Source organism: Mesocricetus auratus, unplaced genomic scaffold (genome assembly GCF_017639785.1).
Source record: "Mesocricetus auratus isolate SY011 unplaced genomic scaffold, BCM_Maur_2.0 Super-Scaffold_100014, whole genome shotgun sequence".
NCBI classification, from domain to species: Eukaryota; Metazoa; Chordata; class Mammalia; order Rodentia; family Cricetidae; genus Mesocricetus; species Mesocricetus auratus.
Window position 1 is genome coordinate 23,926,564 of NW_024429197.1, and position 20,492 is coordinate 23,947,055.

General features: G+C 46.7%; 1 long non-coding RNA gene across 1 annotated transcript; it reads right to left on the reverse strand.

Moving 5' to 3' along the window:
* Positions 1-7,427: 7,427 nt before the first annotated feature.
* LOC110343482 lies at positions 7,428-13,830 on the reverse strand. The gene is made up of 4 exons (XR_005881430.1): positions 13,686-13,830; positions 12,777-12,875; positions 10,292-10,416; positions 7,428-8,481 (listed from the first exon to the last, which is right to left on the reverse strand). It is a non-coding gene; the product is annotated as an uncharacterized LOC110343482 (long non-coding RNA).
* Positions 13,831-20,492: the final 6,662 nt, after the last annotated feature.

Genomic DNA, 20,492 nt, shown 5'->3' on the forward strand with positions numbered 1-20,492 from the left:
TTTTTCCAATCAGAATGAGGTCCCAGGGGAGACAGGTCCAGGCCTAGCCCAGGTCAGAGCTGGGATGGCCTTCATGCCTGGCGGGGAGGTCCCCACCCTGGGCAGCTGGCCTACAGGAAGAAAAGACATGGCCAGCCAGTGGGAGAAAGGACTGAGGATAGACAGGAGGGAAGATGGGGTCAAGACCCCAGCAGCCTGCTACCTGAGGACAGGACAGCAAGTGGGCAGGCAGTGCTCAGCCACACCCACTGTGGTCTGAAGCATGTCTCAGGAACCTGTAGTTAGAGGCAGAGGTATTTCCTGGGAGGGTTGGGCCCACCATCAGATCCCCCAGTTCTGGCTGGATGCCTGTTTGTTTTCACCAACAAGACCAACAAGCCAGCAGGATTAAGTCCGGTACCTCAGAGGACTTAACCAGAGTCAGCCTAGGTGCAGGAAGAGAATGATCAGACTTAAGCCACTTTTAGAGGCACCTTGATGGAGGTGCGCTGAACACCCTGCTGAGGAATTCAAGGTGGGCTTTACCTTAAGTTTGAGTGTGGCTTGATCAGTGGTCTTTCCCTCCTTAGAGGGTCAGCCTCAGGGACTAGGAAGCTTTGTCAGGAGGACCCGGCCTTGGTTTTGCTCTCAGACTCATCCTCTCTTGAACTTCAAACCCAGCTGTCAGTACATGGCTCCTTCCCTGCCCTGACCCAGTGTAGAACAGTTGCTTAGATTCGTGGATTTCTCCAGGGCTCCCTGTGCCTGTTGGGTCATCTCGTATCACCCCCAACTCTTACTCTTGCCAGCTTAAGTCAACCCAGGCTGGACTTCAGTGGCCCTGAATGAAATCAGGCATACAGACAGGAAGCATTGATTTTGGCCCCATCCAGGTAGACGTCCAAATCTCCAGAGCAATCAATGCCCAGATTCTTAAATACCTTTAACAGAGCTCTACAATGCCAAGGAAGCCAGCATTCCCAATGCAGTAGAGGACTCAAAACCCATGGCCATAATGTTGAACAACTATACCACCAAATGTTCCGAGCATCCAACTTGCAGAGTACCAATATCCTAGTTCACTGAAGAGAAGAAGGGGAGTGTTGGCCCTATGTGACTGGTTTGAGCTGAGGAGTAGCCATGACCAAAAAAAAAAAAAAATATGCCTTCCTCATGCTCCCACCGAGGTCCTGGAGAGGGACTGCAGGAAGAATGAATTTTCCTCAGGTCCCATCCGACTCCAATCACAAGATCCGTAAAACTCAGGGGCCGCTAAACCAAATATTGTCAAGCCCCTACTGTGTGCTGGGAACATGGCCCTGAGAAAGAAGAGGCTCCCACCTCCACACAGGTGTTTGGCTTGTATCTTTGTTGGAGTATTGGTGTGTGGTTCAGTATGTGTCCATCTGGAGTCCATGTGTGGTCAAGACTATGGCTATGACAATGTGTGGCTATCAGCCTGCAATGGTGCTATTGGGTCACCTTGAGAGACAGCCACCAGTTAACGTGTGTGACCATCAGTCTATGGTGCTATGCTCATCTGACTGGCCATTCCAATGGTCTCTCCCTCCTCAGTGCTGTTTCAAGAGATGGCATAGAAGGTCCTCTTCCCCTAGGACTCCAGATATTGCGTCTCTGGTCTTTCTGTGAGGAAGACAGGGCTGGCTCCAGACCTGAGGATGACACCCAATGCCTCCCTGTGGTAGGATACATTCTGCCTGCTGTCCCTGCTCCCGCTGAATCCAGGGCCTCTATGAATTGGGAGGACAGGAAGAGGAGTGTCTATATGTGAAGCAGCCAACACCAAAATAGCTCTCTGGTGCCTGGGGGAGGACTCTGTGACACCCCTGCTCCCAGTCCAGCTGCTGACCCGGTGTCTGGGGGAGGGCTTCTTTCTGACCCCACTTTCCCAGCTTCTTTCTGTGTAACTCTCATGAACGTGAATGACGGACAAAGCTTCACTACGAGTGATGACATCATAGGGAGTGATGGCACTGGGAAGAGTGCCCTCAGGGGCTGGAGACACTGGCCTGTTGCGTAGGTGGGTGGGGTTCCTTCTGCTGGCAGTTTCCTACAAGTTCAAGCAGCTGGGAAGGCAGGGCTGGATAAGACCTGTGGGTTCAGGGGGGCGGGTGTCTTATCTGTTCCTCACACATGTCTGATAAACCTCTTACCAGGGCCCGGCCCTGGAGAGCAGGTGCGGAGTAAGCTGGAAGAGGGGGAAAGCCCAGCTGGGGTTGGCTGAGTACCAGGGAAGACAGCTGGGTCAGGAAGGTCTGGCACCACCCAGGAAAGGGAAGTGAGGGAGTCTCTGTGAGGACAGTGGCTTGGTGGTCAGGAGCCTGCTCCTCAGCATTGATGCTCCAGGTCCTCTAGTACTCCCTGAGAGACTTGGAGCCGTGTCCTCAGGCTTCCTCTGTGCTGGTAGCAGTGACTAAAGGCCGGCAATGTGTGGCATTAAAGGATTTGCTCGGTGTAAGAATGGGAGAAGGGAGCCTGACGTCTGGGGACTGTGCACGCTCTCTCCCACATCAGGGATCTCCTCCCAGAGTTTGCCCTACATGCCCAGAATACACAGGGACCCTGGCTGGGTTAACCCTAACCTCCCCAGCCTCAACACACAGCTTCATCCCCCAGTCTGTACATATCCTCAAACTCTAGGAACCCCAACCTTCCTGGGACATTTGCTTCCAACAAATTCCACAGACACCTTGGAGCCCTGATGCCCTCTGGTGACAAAAGCCACACATGGCAGTTACAGTGACTCCTCAGGGCACACTGGGTCAATCTACTGTCATCTGCCAGGTTATTTCCTGTCTTCCTCACATCAAATTTTATGAGGTAAGAATGATCTCCTTTTTCTAGAACTAAGGATATGCAGGTTAAGTAATTACACAATTAATCTGTGGTGGAGATTGAATTGAAGCCCAGGCTGGCATGTCTCCAAAGTCTGTGTTATCATCAGTACGCACAGACTGCTTAGCGTGTGTGTGTGTACATGGGTACTCCAGGCCCTGGAATAGGGGCCACACTGGTCATCTGAGTGTCATGAATGAGTCTATGGCCAGGTTCTCCTGTAGCTGTGACTATGAAATGGCGAGAAGTGGCTCCGGCACCGTGAGGTTGGCTGTTGGGACTTTTTCTATGGCTTTTATGTGACTGTGAGGCTGTAACATACACCTGGTTCAGCTTGTTACTTACGCTGTGTGAGAGTAGCTATGGCAGAGCGTGTGTGGAGGGGTCAGACCGACAGATAGGCAGACAGGCAGACGGACTGGCTGACTGTGCTGTGAGCATTTTGTAGCTGGTGGGGATTGTGGGAGAGAAGGTGACAGAGGGCCCTGAGTTCCCAGCACCGCTGGGCTTCTCAGTCCCGGGACTGAGTCTGCTCACCATGACACACAAGATGGATGGCTTCACATGCCTGGTACGCTCCCCTGGGGCTGAATTCTCATTCTCTCCTCCCCCACTTTTTTTTTCAGGAAGTAAAGCAAATAGTACCACAGATGGAGTTGGTCTTCATTTTTTTTTCCATGAGATATTTGTGAAAGCATTTTACATGCCTTAGGGTGACATCTTTTTTTAAAGAGTCGTTTAAAAAGAAAAGCAAATGGGCCAGAGAACAGGCTCTGCAGGTGACCGTGACAATGGATTCAGAACCTGTGGAACAGTGGAGATCTGTAATCCAACATACCTATGGTGAAATGGGAGCCGGAGACAGGAGAGGCCACAGAAGACTGCAGGCCGGCTCACCTGGATCGTGAATCGCAATGGAGCCCTGATGCCCTCTGTGTCAAACAAGGTGGAATCAGGAGGTGGGGGTGAATATCCTAGATTGTCCTCTGAGCTCCCCCAAACACACACACTGTGATATGCACATGCCCTTGCACACAGACACATTCCTATCATGCAGGCTGATGCTGGAGCTGGCAATGTAGCCCAGGCTGGCCTCAAACTCACACAGAGCCTTCTGTCTCAGCCTGGGATTACAGTCTGAGATAGGAGATCTCAGTGCTGGGATTATAGGTGTGTGCCACCATGCCTGGGTTAGCTATTGTAGTTCTGTAACTTGAACAGTTCTTGAGACGTTCACAGATCCCTGTAAGCGCAGGGTATCCACAGGCAAAAACTATTTGCTAACAATAATAAATTGTTATCTACCACTTTCACCTGCTGATATTTTCACTTAGGACACAAGAGTGACAGCGAGTAAACGTGCTGGCATGTCAGCAGAGATCAAGGCACTTGGCAACTGAACTAGGAGGCTTTGGATTTCCTCTGCCACTAGGCATTGATTATTTTCCCCCAAGGGGAAGGAAGGGCCGGCTAGTTTTGTTTAGAGATGTCCTAGATTAAGTTGTAAAATAACTAGTCTTTTTTAAAAATTAAGGTTTACTTAATTTTTTTATGTGTGTGTTTTGCTTGCATGTGTGTGTACATGCCTGATGACTGCAGCATCCGAAGATCCCTGGACCTGGATTTACAGGTGGTTGGGAGCCACCTGAGGGTACTGGGAATCGAGCTAGGGTCCTCTGCAGGAGAAAAAAAAATGTACTCTTAACCATTGATTCATCTCTCCATCCCCAACTAACTTGCTTTGTGAGCCAAGATCCTAGTTCTCGCCCAGTGACCCAAGTGCTGGGATTATAGGTGTGTGCCTCCACACCCTGCTTAATGAGTAACTGTATTAACTCTTAACCCTTTTGTTCGCCTTTTTAATACTATGTATGATGAAATGGAAAGTATGCTTTATTTACAGTAAGTCTTGGGCTGCTGTCCCACAGGGAATGCAGAGTGCCCACCTACCAGAGCAGGGGTCCTTCTGTACAGGGACAGATCCTGAGATGTGCTCAGGGTCTGATTGCTGGGAGCTCATGATCTGGATTCTCCCAACATAATGAGCTGTAATTCTCAGAACGGAGGTATTTGTCATACCATTTCTCCTAAACAAAAGAAATGAGTGTGTCGGTTCAAGAAATGAAGTATTAGTGTTGGTTGCCAACGATGAAATTGGAGCTTCCATGTAAAAACTGGAATTGGTAAAAGTTTTATCTGCTGTGACGAATTTGAAGCTTCCCAGACCAGATGAGACTGGTGGTAACATTCATGAGTGGGTGTGCCTGCTGAGTTTTTAAATATTATATAATGAGATGTGTCAACATTTAGAAGATCTGCAGGTGACTTGTGCCTGTATGCTAACACTGGAAGGCTGAGGCAGGAGGATTTCTATGAGTTATATTCAAGCCTGAGCTAGGCCAGCCTGGGCTACACCGTGAGACCCTGCCACAAAACCTCAAAATGGGGGGGTGGGGGAGAAGGGGATGAGCTTGATGGCACATGGCTGTAATCCCAGCACGTGGGAGGCAGAAGCAGGAAGTTCAGGAGTTCAGAGTATCCTCAGTTTCATAGTGAGTTGCAGGCCAACGGACTACATGAGAAATTTTGTATAAACAAAGTGTGTGTGTGTGTGTGAGTGTGTGTGTGTGTGTGTGTGTGTGTGTGTGAGAGAGAGAGAGAGAGAGAGAACTGTATAAATTGGTCAAGTAGTATTTTTCAAATGATTTCATGCCTCTTACAAAATCTCGCTTATGTAAAAGAGCTGTCCAAAGTACAAGGCAGATCAATAGATATTTTCCTGGAGACAAGAGTCTTGCATGTTACCTATTCTAATCTTGAACTCATGATTCTCACTGCACAAGGACAGACTGAATAATGTACTAAGATAGGAAAAGTCTTCATTGCCGTTACTCCTTAGGAAGCTACCATCTCCAGCTTTCCTGGAACTGGAAAGAATAGCCACGCTTAGCCGGAAAGGTTGTTTGGCACTTGTCATGTAGCAATTCCCTCTGAGATGAAACAGTCTATCTTAAGATGCAGGATGTTCTAAAGCAGCGGTTCTCAACCTGTGCATTGTGATCTCTTTAACAAATCTCTATCTGTAAAAAACATTTACATTATGATTCATAACAGTAGCAAAATTACAGTTACGAAGTAGCAATGAAAATAATTTTATGGTTGAGGTTACCACAACCATGAGGAATTGTATTAAAGGATTTCAGCATTAGGAAGGTTGAGAACAACTGATCTAAAGGGATGAGAAATACTCCATTCCTTAGGGAAGCTCCTTAAACTCAGGAAGTAAACAACTCAAAAGCTTTAGGAAGTCCCTGAAACTGACCAGATTGACTAGGTTCCGACCTTCCCAAAATTGGATAAGCAGTAAGGACTTCTGAGAGATACTCTCAGACCACCTACCAGGAAGAGACATTCTTCATCAGAGAGACACTTGAGCTGCCTGAAGGCAGTGCAGTGAGCCCCAGGTTTCCAGCTTTCATGACCACATCACTGGTGCTGGGGTGGGCTTTCTGATACAGCGGTCATCCAGTTATTTATGATCCTATGAGTAACCCCTCACCACATTCCTAGAAGTAATGCCAATAAGTTCATTGGTTCACCAGGTTGGATTTGGGTAGTATTCTTACTTCATTCTGTCATGGGTTCACTATTGGGGGTTAGTAGATAATTGTTTACATTTCTCCAGGAAATGGCACAACACAATGGTGCCCAAGTGGGGACTCAATCCAGAGGTAAGTTTGGGAGGAGTGATTGCATGGTCCTGGCTAGGGATCACAGGGGATGGAACTGTGGTCGAACAGTCTGAGGCTGGAATACCCTATGAGCATATGGGGATGGGGTGGGGATCCCAACATGGCTACCTTTCCCTATATGGTATGGGATAGTGTGCTGTGTCAGCAGTCCCAAGCGGGCAGTCTGGGAGGGGAGTTCAGGAGGGAAGTCCCCATGAGGTTATCTTCCTCCATGTGGTATGGGATAGCATGCCTGCTTAATGAATGGGGTCGGTCCAGTGTATGATACAGAGATGTCCTAAAAAGGGTTAAAGGATTAAAACAAAATCTTAGCCCTTGACAGTAACACATAAAGGACAAGAGAGTCACCAGGTTTCCCGAGGTTGCATGACCATTGCTATATGTAGTAAAAATTGTTCCTAAGGTCAAAATGACCACTCGTTGGGAATTAGCTTATGTAAGAGTGGTTAGATAGAGATGCTGTCTTGCTGACCTTACCTCTGACAGAATACTCAGAAAAGACAGTGCAAGCTAGATTCCTGCTCTTTGTGGGATCCAAAACCTTACAATCCACAGAAGGATTCAGAGTACATGGTGGAGGAAATAAAAGATCCTGTCCTGGTTAGTGTTTTGACAACTTGACACAAGCTAGAGCCATTTGGAGGAGAAAACCTTAATTGAGAAAATGCCCCTACCAGATTGGCCTGGGAGCGAGCCTGTGGTACATTTTCCTGATGTGGGAGAGCCCATCTCCCTGTGGGTAGTGTCACCCCTGTGCTGGTGGTCCTGGGTGCTATAAAAAAGCCGGCTGAGTCAGGCACTTGGGGTGCACACCTTTAATCTCAGTCAGTACTGGGGAAGCAGAGGCAGGCAGATCTCTGTGAGTTTGAGGCCAGCCTGGTCTACAGAGTGAGTCCCAGGATAACCAGGGCTACACAAAGAAATCCTGTCTCAAAAAGAAAAAGAGTCTGTTGCTAAATATGTCACATGCTTTGGTTGCAAGACTCAAATACTGCAGCTAAGCCAAAAATCCCTTCTCTGTGGGCTAGCTTTTATAGTACCAGAAGGAACTGTAAGGCTGCTGGAGGGAACTGTGGTCCAAAGTACTAGCAGCTGAGGCTTCTGCATGCTTCAGATGGAGTGCGAGGCATGATGTGCATGCTTCAGATGGGGTGCGAGGCATGATGTGCATGCTTCAGATGGAGTGCGAGGCATGATGCGCATGCTTCAGATGGGGTGCGAGGCATGATGTGCATGCTTCAGATGGGGTGCGAGGCATGATGTGCATGCTTCAGATGGAGTGCGAGGCATGATGCGCATGCTTCAGATGGAGTGCGAGGCATGATGCGCATGCTTCAGATGGGGTGCGAGGCATGATGTGCATGCTTCAGATGGGGTGCGAGGCATGATGTGCATGCTTCAGATGGGGTGCGAGGCATGATGTGCATGCTTCAGATGGGGTGTGAGGCATGATGCGCATGCTTCAGATGGGGTGCGAGGCATGATGCGCATGCTTCAGATGGAGTGCGAGGCATGATGCGCCAGCTAGTGCAATATGGCTTGAGTGGGTATAGATAGAGCCGCCTTCTTTTTTATGATTTATTTATTTTTACTTTACATGCATTTCTGACTGTGTGAGGATGTCATATCACTTGGAGCTGGATTACAGACAGTTGTAAGGTGCTGTGGGGGGGAGGTGCTGGGAATTGAACCTGGGTCCTCTGGAAGAGCAGCCAGTTCTCTTAACTGTTGAGGCCATCTCTCCAGCCCCAGAACTGACTTTCTGATTGGATTTAAGGCCCACTCCATGGGGCGATATTTGCATGTGGTACTGGAAACTGGAGACACCTGTACCCAGGAAAGTCACAGGCCTCAGCGGAAGAACGACTGTTGCTGTTTTGTCTATGAAGATGCTCTACAAATGGATAGATAATAAATTCAATAGAAGACTCACATGCAAGGCTGGTTTCAATCCCTCCAACTGCATAATATAACACACACACACACATAGCTATATACACATTTTTTGTTAACAGTTATTTTGAATGAATATATATTTAAACTTTTCATTTTGAATAAATTGAGTATAGATAGATTAAACCCTACTTTAAAAAACTCTTTGAATTTAATTATTTTTAAAGTGCCTGTTGAGCTGGGCATGGTAGCCCATGCCTTTTTATCTCAGCACCTGAGAGGCAGAGGCATAGGCAGGTAGATCTCGGTAAATTCAAGGTCAGCCTGGTCTACAGAGCAAGTTCCTGGACAGCCAGAGCTACACAGAGAAACCCTGTCTCAAAAAATCCAAAACCAAACAAACACCAAGAAGTGCAGGTTGGCTTCCATCTCATGGCAATTCTCCTCCCTCAGCCTTCCAAGTACTAGGATTACAGGTGTGAACCACCATGAAGGGCTTAGATAATTAATTAAAAACAAAAGGAGAGCCTGGCATTATAGCATATACCTGTAATCCAAGCCCTTGTGAGGTAGAGGTGGGGGATCAGGAGTTCAAGTTCCTTGGGTACAAAGTGAACCCCAGGTTAGCATGGGCTGCATGAGACCCTGTCTCAAAACAGGAAAGAAACAAAAACAAAAAGAAAGAGGTAGCCAGGCAGTGGTGGCTCACGCCTTTAATCCCAGCACTTGGGAGGCAGAGGCAGACCTGATCTTCAAAGAGAGTTCTAGGACAGCCTCCAAAGCCACACAGAAACCCTGTCTTGAAAAACAAAAACAAAAAGCAAAAACAAAAAGAAAGAGGCTCAGTGGTTAGGATTGCTTACTGCTCTTCCAGAGGGCACACTTTGCTTCCCAGCACCCATGTGAGGCAGCTCACAGTCACATGCAAGTCCAGGTCCTGGGGACTTGACGGCAGCGCGCGCACACACACACACACACACACACACACACACACACACACACACACACACATCTTAAAACAAAGCCAGGAAGATCTACAAAGCAAGTTCCAGGACAGCCAGGGCTACACAGACAAACGCTGTCTCAAAAACCAAACCAAACCAAGCCGGGCGGTGGTGGCGCACGCCTTTAATCCCAGCACTCGGGAGGCAGAGGCAGGCGGATCTCTGTGAATTCGAGGCTGGGCTGGACCGATAGCCTCCGACAATACAGAGAAACCCTGTCTCGTAAAAACCAAAAACAAACAAACAAACAAAAAAACAAACAAAAAAAACCAAACCAAACCAAACAAAACAAAAGCTCAGGAGTACATGGCTTGTGGGGGACATGATGCCCACCACCACAGAACAACCCCTAAACAACAAAAGCTCTTATTTTATTTTACTTATTTTTTTTTTACTTAGAACTTTGTAATTATTAGAGCAGTGTTAAAGAATTATAGAGGGTTGGGCAGCATTGGAGAGATGGTTCAGCCATCCTAATAGAGCACTTGGTGCTTTTCCAGAGAACCCAGGTTTGATTCCCAGCCTCCACGTGGAGGCTCACAACCACTTGTAACTCTACTCCTAGGGGACCTGGCATCCTCTTCTGGCCTCCTCCTACACCAGCCAGGCACCCATGCAGTGCACAGACATACACTCAGGCAAAACACCCATACTCATATAACAAGTTAAATAAAATAATTATTTTTTGGCTTTATTTCTCTTTTAACTTATTTAATTAATTAGTTTTTGAGAGAGAGTTTTGGTCTGTAGCCCAGGTTGGCCCAATCCTTGGACCTCGCTCTCCTGAATGCAAGTATTATAGCTTACATTACAAGGCAGATGAGCTCCAAATTTTTAGCTCGTTCCCAGTGCGCCTGGCAGAGTTCCCTCTCCCTTTTGGAATGTGTGTGCTGTCACCGTCTCTCCACATGGTCCAGTTCATTGTTTTCCTCCTTAAGAAGGAAGAAAATTTATGCTTTCCATAGCTACTGTCTCCAGGACAGATATGACTGCAGGCTGGCCAGTCAAGAGCTGCACAGATCCTCGTGATTTGCTTAATTCTCTCTCTGCTGTTTCTAAGCCCCACTTTTTAAAAAGCCACTATTTATGGAGCACTTTCCATGTTAAGAATCTCACATTCATTTTCTCATTGACTTATAAGAAAGAGTCTGCAAACTAGACACTGCTACTCTCCAGCAGGAAAACCCAACCTCAGGGGATGAGAGGCCATCTGTAGGAATGGATGGACATCAAATCCCCTTAGATGCAAAAGATGAAAGGATGACTTTAAATTTTGTTAAATACACGTGAGTCTGGAGAGGTGGCTCAGTGGTTAAGAATGCTTGTATTGTAGAGGACCCTGGTTCAGTTCCCTACACCCCAGATGGTCACTAAGAAGTGTCTGTAATAACAAGGCAGTGAATCTGATGCCCTCTTCTGACCTTGTCAGGTATTGTATGCACATGGTATGAAGATACATGCAAGCAAAACACCCATGCACATATACATAAAATAAACATAAGTAACATTTTAGATCCTTACCTGACCTTTACCACGCCCTTTATAGCTGGGCCTCCACCTGAGCCTCTACCTTCTGGTCCTCACCTCCAGCCCCAGTAAATGTCATGTTTATGACCAATAAACTTGAACCTCTTAACTATATATATCACTATATTATACCTGGCTTTTTATTCTTCTAGAACTCGGTTTGGAGCCTTCTCACTATCCTCTGCATCCTGAGGCCATCTGTTTTTCCTACCCATATCTGCCCATCTGAGGCACTGTGACCCTCTCAGGAGCCAGACTCTGACACTGGCCTGCTCCAGGGAGCAGCTGGGGAGTGGAGGCCAGAGGGAGAGGGCGGGGCTTGAACTGGGAAACTGAAGTGGGGAAGACATCAGCCCCAGCCATCTTCCCAGCAGGAATGTTCCCAGACACCACTGACCTCTCACCCCAACCTGCCTCAGTGTGAAGATGCGCTGTCTCAGCCATCCCCACTTCAAGGACCAGCCGCTGCCTCTTGCAGTATCTGGGGCATCGTCATGACAACCATTCCAGGCAAGCTTGGGGTGGGCTCTTCAGAGTCTTTGATTGCCTCCCCCAAACACAGCCTGATTCTCTTGGTAACTCTTAGGGCCTGAGCAAACTGGAGTGGCCGGAAGAGGAGGGACCATTGTCCCCCACATCTCTCAAGATAGGGAAGGCGGTGTCTCTGGTGCTAGGGTGACCTTTACTCAAGGTCTCTGTCCCTACATCCTCAGAGCCCCTGCTGACACTCTAGACCTTGGTGGGCATCTCTTATCTCCTCCTCACATGGGGAAGAAGAAGGAATTTGGGGAGGGTCTGAAGCCCTTCCTCTGCCCACCTGGGCTGTGGACCTGGTAATGTTGGGCCTTACTGAGTGGGTGGGGGTGGGGATGCTCAGGGCTTGGTGACCTAGGTAGAGGCCTTGTGTGAGTGATTAGCTGTCACATTGGGTCTAAGCTCCTTACTCTCCCAATCTAGCTTTCCCATTCCCAGATGTAATCCACAGGTAGGGGGATGGGACTTGAAGGCACTAACAGGGTTTAGCAGGCTTGGTGGGTCTGAAGTGACCCATTTAGCACGCCACCACTAGTGGCCTTGGGAAGTCCACTGCCTCTGTCTCTGTGAGCATCTTGTCTCCCCTTGCCTCTGGGTATGCGAGTCTGTGCCTCTGTCTATGAAGCTGTTGGTGGTGATAGAAGGCATTGGGTAATGAGTCACATGAGTCTCCATGACCGGACCGTGGGCCGTGGTTGGGGACAGGACACGGGGACACAGACTTGCAGGAGATGTGGGTATTAGGCAACACAGGGTTTAAATGGCAGTGTGTGTGACTGACCCAGGGTTTCAGGAACACTGGCTCATTTGTGTTTGACACAGATTGGGTGGCTCTGAATTGTAGCTAATACAAGATTATCCTGATGATGCAATGACAGCAACCCAAAAAGAATTTGGGGAGCAGCAGAAAGTTTTAACTGGGGCAATTTGAGTCCACACCCCATGGATGTTTGCCTGTAACTGGACTCATTTTCAGTTGAAGAACCCTAAGGGTAGAGTGTGTGTGCGTCTAACAGGAAGTGGCTTGGTTGCTACCCACAATCCTACAATGCCCAGGACAGGTCCCCACATTAAAGACTTGTCCGCCCCAGAACGAGAGAAGCCCTGGCTTTCTACCCGATGGTCACAGGCAAGTTTCTTCATCCCTAGCAGGGGCACCTGGGTCATCCCTTCTTAAGGTTCCTGGGATGATCCATGAAGTGTCTGCTGTGCTCTATTTGTTGGCTCATACCTGGAGTGACCGTGAGTGGATCTGGATGCAGGGACTTGTACCTTCTCTCTTCTTCCAGCTACTCTGGTGCTTCAGACAGGCTTCCCCCACTATGGAAGGCTGTTGGTGACATCAGAGGAAACTCGATGAGCCCTTTCCTGGTTCACTGCCTGTAGCACCACCCACAGAAGGGCTTGGATTGACTAAGCTTCCATCATGGGATAGCTTGGAGCTCTCAAGTGCCAAGATTTCCATCAGAACCACCTGATTGGAGGAGGGGCGCTTCCATTAGAGGCAGTGAGCTGGCAACATGTCCTTACCTGGGGGTTGAGGGGAAATTGGATGACATAGCATCTGGTTCTTCATGGTTATGGGGTACCATCGTCCAAACTAGGATTATCTCAGAAACATGAAGTCCTGCTGAGCACTCCCTGCCCTTTCTATCCTTCTTAACAAGGAGGTCTCTGAATGCCCCCACGTCACTCCTCTGGCTTCTGCCTGGGCATATTGATGTGTTCAAAACTCAGTCCCTAGACCAGCATATGCTGCACACCTTTAATCCCAGAATTTGGGAGGTAGAGGCTTCCTGGGCTACATAGAGTTCCAGGACAGCCAGAACCACGTAGAGACCCTGTCTCAAAAAGAAAAGAAAAACAAACAAAAACACCCCCTCACCACAAACCCCCTCAGTCCCTCCTCCCAGACCCTCTTCCTCCAGACCTTCCTGGGTGGCTCACTGTGAATTCATCTTGGCAGTTTGAAATCTTAGTAGAAATATTAACATCACAAAATTGGAAACTCTACAAATCAGGCCCCTCCCTCCTTCCCTCCCTACTCCTTCCTTCCTTCCTTCCTTCCTTCCTCTTTCCCTCCCTCTTTCCTCTCCCTCCCTTCCCTCCCTCACGTCTCTTCCTCCCTCCCCCCACTTACCTTAGAGATAATGGTTAGGCAGTCACCAACACACCACTTTCTGACACCCCTGTCACAGAAAATCTGGTTTTACCTAAACCTTGTTTTACTCCAAGCCTGTTATCATTCAAAATAGTTCTCAACACACTTTACGTATCACCGTTTGTGATTCCAAATGATTGTACCTCCAGTTTAATTAACCTGGAGTCTTTTTCATCCAGACTGTATCTCCACAGTCCTTTACCTCCTAGTGTCCCCCAGACTGCCGTCAACAACACAGCATCACTCAAGACTGTTGCTTATAACCCAAAGTCACCAGCCCCTAATGTGACACAGATTGCACCATCCAGATGCCCCTTACCTAAGTCATGTTACCTGGTATTGGTGTGTGGATATAATTTCTTATTCTTTTTGCTTGTTGTGTGTGTGTGGTTTTTTTTTTTTTTTGTTTTTTTGTTTTTGTTTTTTTGTTTTTTTTTTTGAGACAGGGTTTCTCTGTGTAACAACCCTGACTGTCCTGGAACTCACTTTGTAAAACAAGCTAGCCTCGAACTCACAGAGATCCACCTACCTCTGCTTCCCAAATACTGGGATTAAAGACAACATGTTCTTTCTGATTTTCTTGCCATCAGCCACTGAATGGTAGGATTCTTGGCATGTATCACCATCCTGTTTAGTTTGTCGTCAACACAAGCTAGAGTTTTCTGGGAAAATGAAACTCAATTGAGAAAATGCCTCCATCAGATCTGCCTGAAGGCAGAGGATCTCTGAGTTTGAAGTCAGCCTGGTTTACAAAGTAAGTTCCAGGACATTTGGGACTACACAGAGAAGCCCTGTCTTGAAAAAAAAACTAACATAACAAAAGAAAACAAACAGAAAACCCCAAAATACAGGCACTAAAATATTGCATAAAATTACACCTTCTAGTCTATGTATATGAATTATATATGAAACACAAAATAATTTTGAAAGTTATTACATTTATACCATGGTGCACACGTAGAAATCACAGGACACCTTGTAATAGAAAAACTTATACCTGCTGAGTTTAGCCTTGAATCCTATGTGCCCAATATCTCATTTATATGCAAATAGTCTCAAATTTGAAAATCTGAAGTTTGACTACATATATATTTGGCAGAATCTTGTTTTCTAGCACATCTGATATTTAGCTTGTGATCCTCCTGCCTCATAAGAACTGAGATTACAGATGTGTACCTCCATCCCTGACCAGGCCTCAAGCTTTTGGAATAGGGGACACTTAAACTGACTATTGTGTTCCCTATTATAAGGAAATGATATGAAGAGCTCTCTGGCTTTTCCAAATCCACGTAGCCAGTAAGTGACAGACTCAGGGCAGCCCACACTCTCAGCCCCAGGCTGCCACTCCTCCCAGAGCACATTTAAGCTTAGATGCTAGACCAGGTTGATGTTGGCATGCATAACAAGAGGAACTATTGTATTTGTAAGCAAGTTTTAGGCACAGAAATGTTTTCAATACAGAGTCATTCGCTTTGTTTTCCTAAGATCAAGTTGTGCTAATAGCATTAAGCCACTCATGTGGACTGCCCTCATTGGACAAGCAAGAGACTTGTGGCGACTTTAGGCAACAGCCTTGCAGGGGGTGGGGGTGAGGTGGGGGTGGGAGCAGTCAGGGTTGGTCCTGGGAAGAAGGGTGGTAGGAGGAAGAGGAAGAGAGGTGGCAATGGAGGTACCAAAACAACTCAACTTAGACTGGCACTGGAGTCACAGGATGAATTGATAAACCAGTCTTTGGATGATGACCCAAGGCCCAACTCAGTGCTTTGACTTTTCCCAGATTATTGTTAAAGAACCATCATGATGAAATGAATGTCACTAGCATCCATGGGTCAACCATCTTAAGAGAAAGCATACCTGCGTCAGACTGTGAGGACCCTGCTGTGGAGCCCAGGGTCATGTGGACCAGGGATAGCTGAGTCCTATTCCTTATCATGCCAATGATTTCCTCCTTGGGTGAGGTACGAGTCTCTAGATTGTGGTGGTAGGTTAGATAAAGAGGACTTCACAGGCCAATTTGACCCCTGTTAGATGTGGGACTGTAGTGCCCCCTCATGGAAGCGTCCAGAATTTAGGTGGTATCCGTTTGGGGGTTGGCTGAAGCCATCAAAGGGAAGATATAGTTCACTGGAGGCTGAGTGTAAGAGACGATAACTTCAAGGTTCTTCCTCAGTGGGTACTTATTTGTCTTAAAAATGTATGTTTGGACACTGAACCTCTCTTTGATATGATTAGATTTATAACTGCTTGGTTAATACTGTGTATTTTGGCTTCATCTGGATGGCTTCTCCTAAGTACAGAAATGAATAGCTTTTTTTGTTAATCTAAATTTCTCTGGGAAAAAAATTGTGTGTTTGGCTGAGGTGTAATGTGTTTAATTTATGAATCACGCTAAGATTTGTCTACAAATTAGACATGTTGAAAAGTTGAGTCTGATTTTTTTGCTTTTGTATGCAAATAGTACATGAATACATTAATTTAATGAACTTTATTGAAGTAAATAATTCATGCAGAAGAGCATATTAATCATAGGTTATACATAATTACCACTTCAACACATCTGTGTAAACCTCACTGGCTTAGTCTGCTGAGGCTGCTGTAACGCAGTACAACAGCAACAGACACATTTCTCACAGTGTGAGGTTGGGACATCCAGGACCAAGATGTGGGCTTTCTTCTTCTTATCCTGCACATGAATGCCTTCTCACTGGATAATGGATATGGAAATGGAAGCCTCTGCAGGTTTTAGGAGGGTGCAACAGTCAGTTGTTAGCAGCGACCAGCTAGAAAATTGTCTCTTATGCACCCCTGATCACACTTCTTTCCATCCTCCCCAGGAAACCACTAAGCAGAGTTTAACTTGGCTTTGAACGTCATATAGTTATAGACAGCATTTACTCTTTTTTTTCATGAGCCTAATCTTGTATGTATAGTAGCTTGTCCGTTTTCACTGAGGGGTAGTATTCTGTTGCATGAGTATATTGCTATGTGTGCATTCTAGTTTTTCAGTTTTTGTTTTGTTTTATTTTTAGGATTTTGTTTTGTTTTTGTTTTCGCTTTTTCATAACAGGGTTTCTCTGTAGCTTTGGAGCCTGTCTTGGATCCCAGGATCAAGCTGGGCAGGCAGTGAAAGCCTGAAATCCCAGTGCCTGGGAGGTAGATGTAAGAGGACCAGGAATTCAGAATCATCCACAGCTATGTTGTGAGTTTGAGGCCAGCCTGGGGTATCTGAAAGAAAGTAGTTGTAATATGAAAAAGAAAAAAGAAAAAAGAACTTTGGATCAAGCAATTCCTGGCCAAGACACAAACGCAAAATTGTTTCATTTCCCTGAAAGGTTAATAAGAAAACTGATAAAATCAGGTGCAACCCCAGAGGGGACATGGAGAAGAACCAAGTTGGGGCCACAAGATGTTGCATGTGAGATGGCAAAGATATTTATACAAGGCCTTTGCCACCTTGTCACTCCAAACCAAAAATGTCACCACTAAGGGAAATAAACACATTTCCCGAATGCTTCCTTCTATCAGAAGGCTGATAGAAGACTCTGGGCCGCTGTCCTCATGCCAGGCCACCCTGGAACTACTCAAATGTCCATCAGTAGAACGGCAAGGTTTTTTTAAACCTATTTATTTATTTGTTTGTTTGGTGTGTGTTTGTGTGTGGAGGTCAGAGGACAGCCTGCAGGAGTCCGTTTTCTTTCCACGCTGGACTCCGTGAGAGCAAACTGAAGTCATCAGGCTTGGAGACAGGTGTCTGTGCCAGATATGCCATCTCAATAACCCCTATTTATCTATTTATTTCAAGTGCATTGGTATCTTGCCTACATATATGTATGTACAGCACTTTCATACCCGGTGCCTTCAGAGGCCAGAGACGGGCTTCAGGTCCCCCGGAACTGGAGTTACAGATGGTTGTGAGTCCCCATGTAGGTGTTGAGAATGGAACCTGGATCCTCTGGGAGAGCAGCCAGTGCTTATAACCACTGAGCCATCTCTCTAGTCTTCTTTCAAAAGTTTAATTACATTATTTTTGTGGCACTAGGTGAGCAATCAGTCTAGCACAGAACAGCAGTCTCCCAAGGTCAAATACATTCCGATGCCTTGTTGCATGGTGTTAGAAAAGAAAAGGCGGTGCTGGGTGTGGCTCTGTTGGGAGAATGTTTATCTAGTGCTATAGTTTGGTTTTCTGTTGCTGTGAGAAACACTAGCACCAAAACAACTTGGGGGAAGAAAGGATTTCAAAGGGGGAACCTGGAGGCTAGAGACTGACTAAAACCATGGAGAACACTGTGTTCTGGCTTTCTTCCTCTTGTTTATTCACCACCAGCCCCACCCCCCACCCCACCATGGGGACAGTTGTGGTACCACTATGTAGCCTTGGCTGTCCTGGAACTTGTTCTGTAGACCGGGCTGGCCTCAAGTCCACAGAGATCCACCTGCCTCTGCCTCCCTAGTCCTGCGATTAAATATGTAGGGCCACTACACCCAGTACAGCTGCCTTTCTCAGGAAGACCAGGCCCACTCACATAATTAGCAATCAAGAAAATGCCCCACAGATGTGCCCACAGAACACTGATAGAAGCAATTCCCCAGATGAGGACCCCTCTTTCCCACATGTGGTGGAACAAGAAACAAGATGTCATACCTTGCTGTGCATAAAACTAGCCATGGTGGGAAATACCTGGAATCTCAGCTTTGGAGAGAGGCAGCAAAAGGATCACAAATTCAAGATCATCCTCAGTTACATACTGAAGTCAAGGCCAGCCTGGGCCACAAGAAACTCTAGCTCAAAACAACAGCAAAAACTACAAACAGAAAGATAAGAGGAAAAAAAAGAACGAAATGTCAATAGTAAAACATGAGTAGACCTCACTTATGAAGAACCTGCCTGACTTCATTTCGAAGGCAGGAGCCATTATGCTGTATTGTTCAAAGTAAGTTTCTATTTACTGTAAGATGTGAGTTGCTCTTTGTTTCCTGGAACCTGATCTTCCCCAATCCATGAACATGATTTGTTTTTGAGAATACCCTGATCCACCCTGACCTTCTCTGAACACCCCCCTGAACCCTCCTTAATCACATGGTGACCACATGACTTTTTTAAAGTTTCTTTTTTTTTTTTTTGTATTTTCTTATTCACCCACTGTGTCTCTTCTGTAAAACTGTCAGTGACTTTACTCTTTAAAGGGGATACCAGAGATGGATTTGGGGCATCTCTCTTTAACCCAGCATAGGAGGAAGTTGCTGGCCAGCTCTTGAGTGCACCCCAATAAAAAAGTCAAGCCTGCTTCAAAATCGGCTCAGATTGTGGTAGTGATCTTATTCTTGCCTTTGGGATTGACATCTTTTGGAGGCTCCATAAATATTAAGACTATCCACCTAAATTCTAAACCGAGACCTTTGCTCTGGAACTCTGGTGGGGTGTTGGGGACTGCCTCAGGAGGCATGTCCCTTCAGCCTCCTTGAGGCTGCCTTCAGTTCAAGGACTATTGAGGTGAACCTTCATGCCAAGAAAAGCAGCAAGGATCTGCAGAGATCTCCTGGTGAGGTATAGCCTGATTCTGTTTTGTGGGGTCCCTATCTGGGTAAAAAGCAAGCTGTCATACCACCCAACTGAGGTTCTTGGTCTGGTTTTATGTCCTGTTTTGCCTTTGTACATCTATCTTGTTTTGTCTTTGGCTTCATTTTTACTGTCCTCTTCTGTCTTTTGTACTTTCTGTGTTAATTGGTTTATTTTGGACTTGGGTGACTAAACTAATGAACAGTATGGCTAATAAGATCAGCAAGCCTAACAACCCTCTAACCTGTATTCTAAAGATTTTCGATAAACCTTATTCCCCTATAGTTAAGGAGGATTATAATTAACCTATCACCAAGCGTCACCTCCAAACATTCTGGGAAACTGAATGGCCCACATCTGGGGTTGACTGGCCTTCCCAGGGCAGTGGTTAATGTCACCCTCAGTAAACCCAACCACCCAGATCAGATTTTTAAATCTTTTTTTTTTTTTTTTTTTTGGTTTTACCAGACAGGGTTTCTCTGTATTGTTTTGGAGGCTGTTGGTCCAGCCTGGCCTCGAACTCACAGAGATCCGCCTGCCTCTGCCTCCCGAGTGCTGGCAGATTTATAAATCTTACCTTGGGTTGAAGCAAACTTCCAACCTGTCCCCCTGAATAAAGGTCTGTATGATCTTTAACAGGCAAGGTGGCCAAGCCCTGGTTGTTGGCAGACAGACTCTTCTCCGGCCTGTAGCAGAGACCAAGGAGCCCCCTCTGAAAACTGTTCTGCAGGACTCACATGGGGAAGAATCCCTCCTCCCTCTGTTTAACCTCTTTATCCTCTTCTTCCCTCCTTATCTCAACCTCAACCTTTGTCACCCCAGTGCCCACCTCCACCACCTCACTCTGCCCCATGTCTGCATCTCTCCCTACCCCACCATCTAGTTCTTCCCTACCTCTGCCTATCTCCCCCCAGCTCTTTTCTACCTCTCCCATCTCCCCCCCCCCCAGAGTCCGATATGACCCTCCTGACTCCTCCAAGTCTGGTTCTGGGGTGGCACCTTCTTCAGCCCTTGCTCCCCTACAGCCATTTTGTAACAATCACTACTGGTATGTCCCTTTCTCCACCACAGATCTCTACAACTGGAAGAACCAGGACCCCACTTTCAGCACTAGCCCCAATTCCTTAATCTCTCTAATTGATTCTATCTTTTTCAATAATCTTCCCCATGACTGTCGGCAGATTCTCCATACACTCTTCACTACTGAAGAAAGGGAACAGATTCTCATG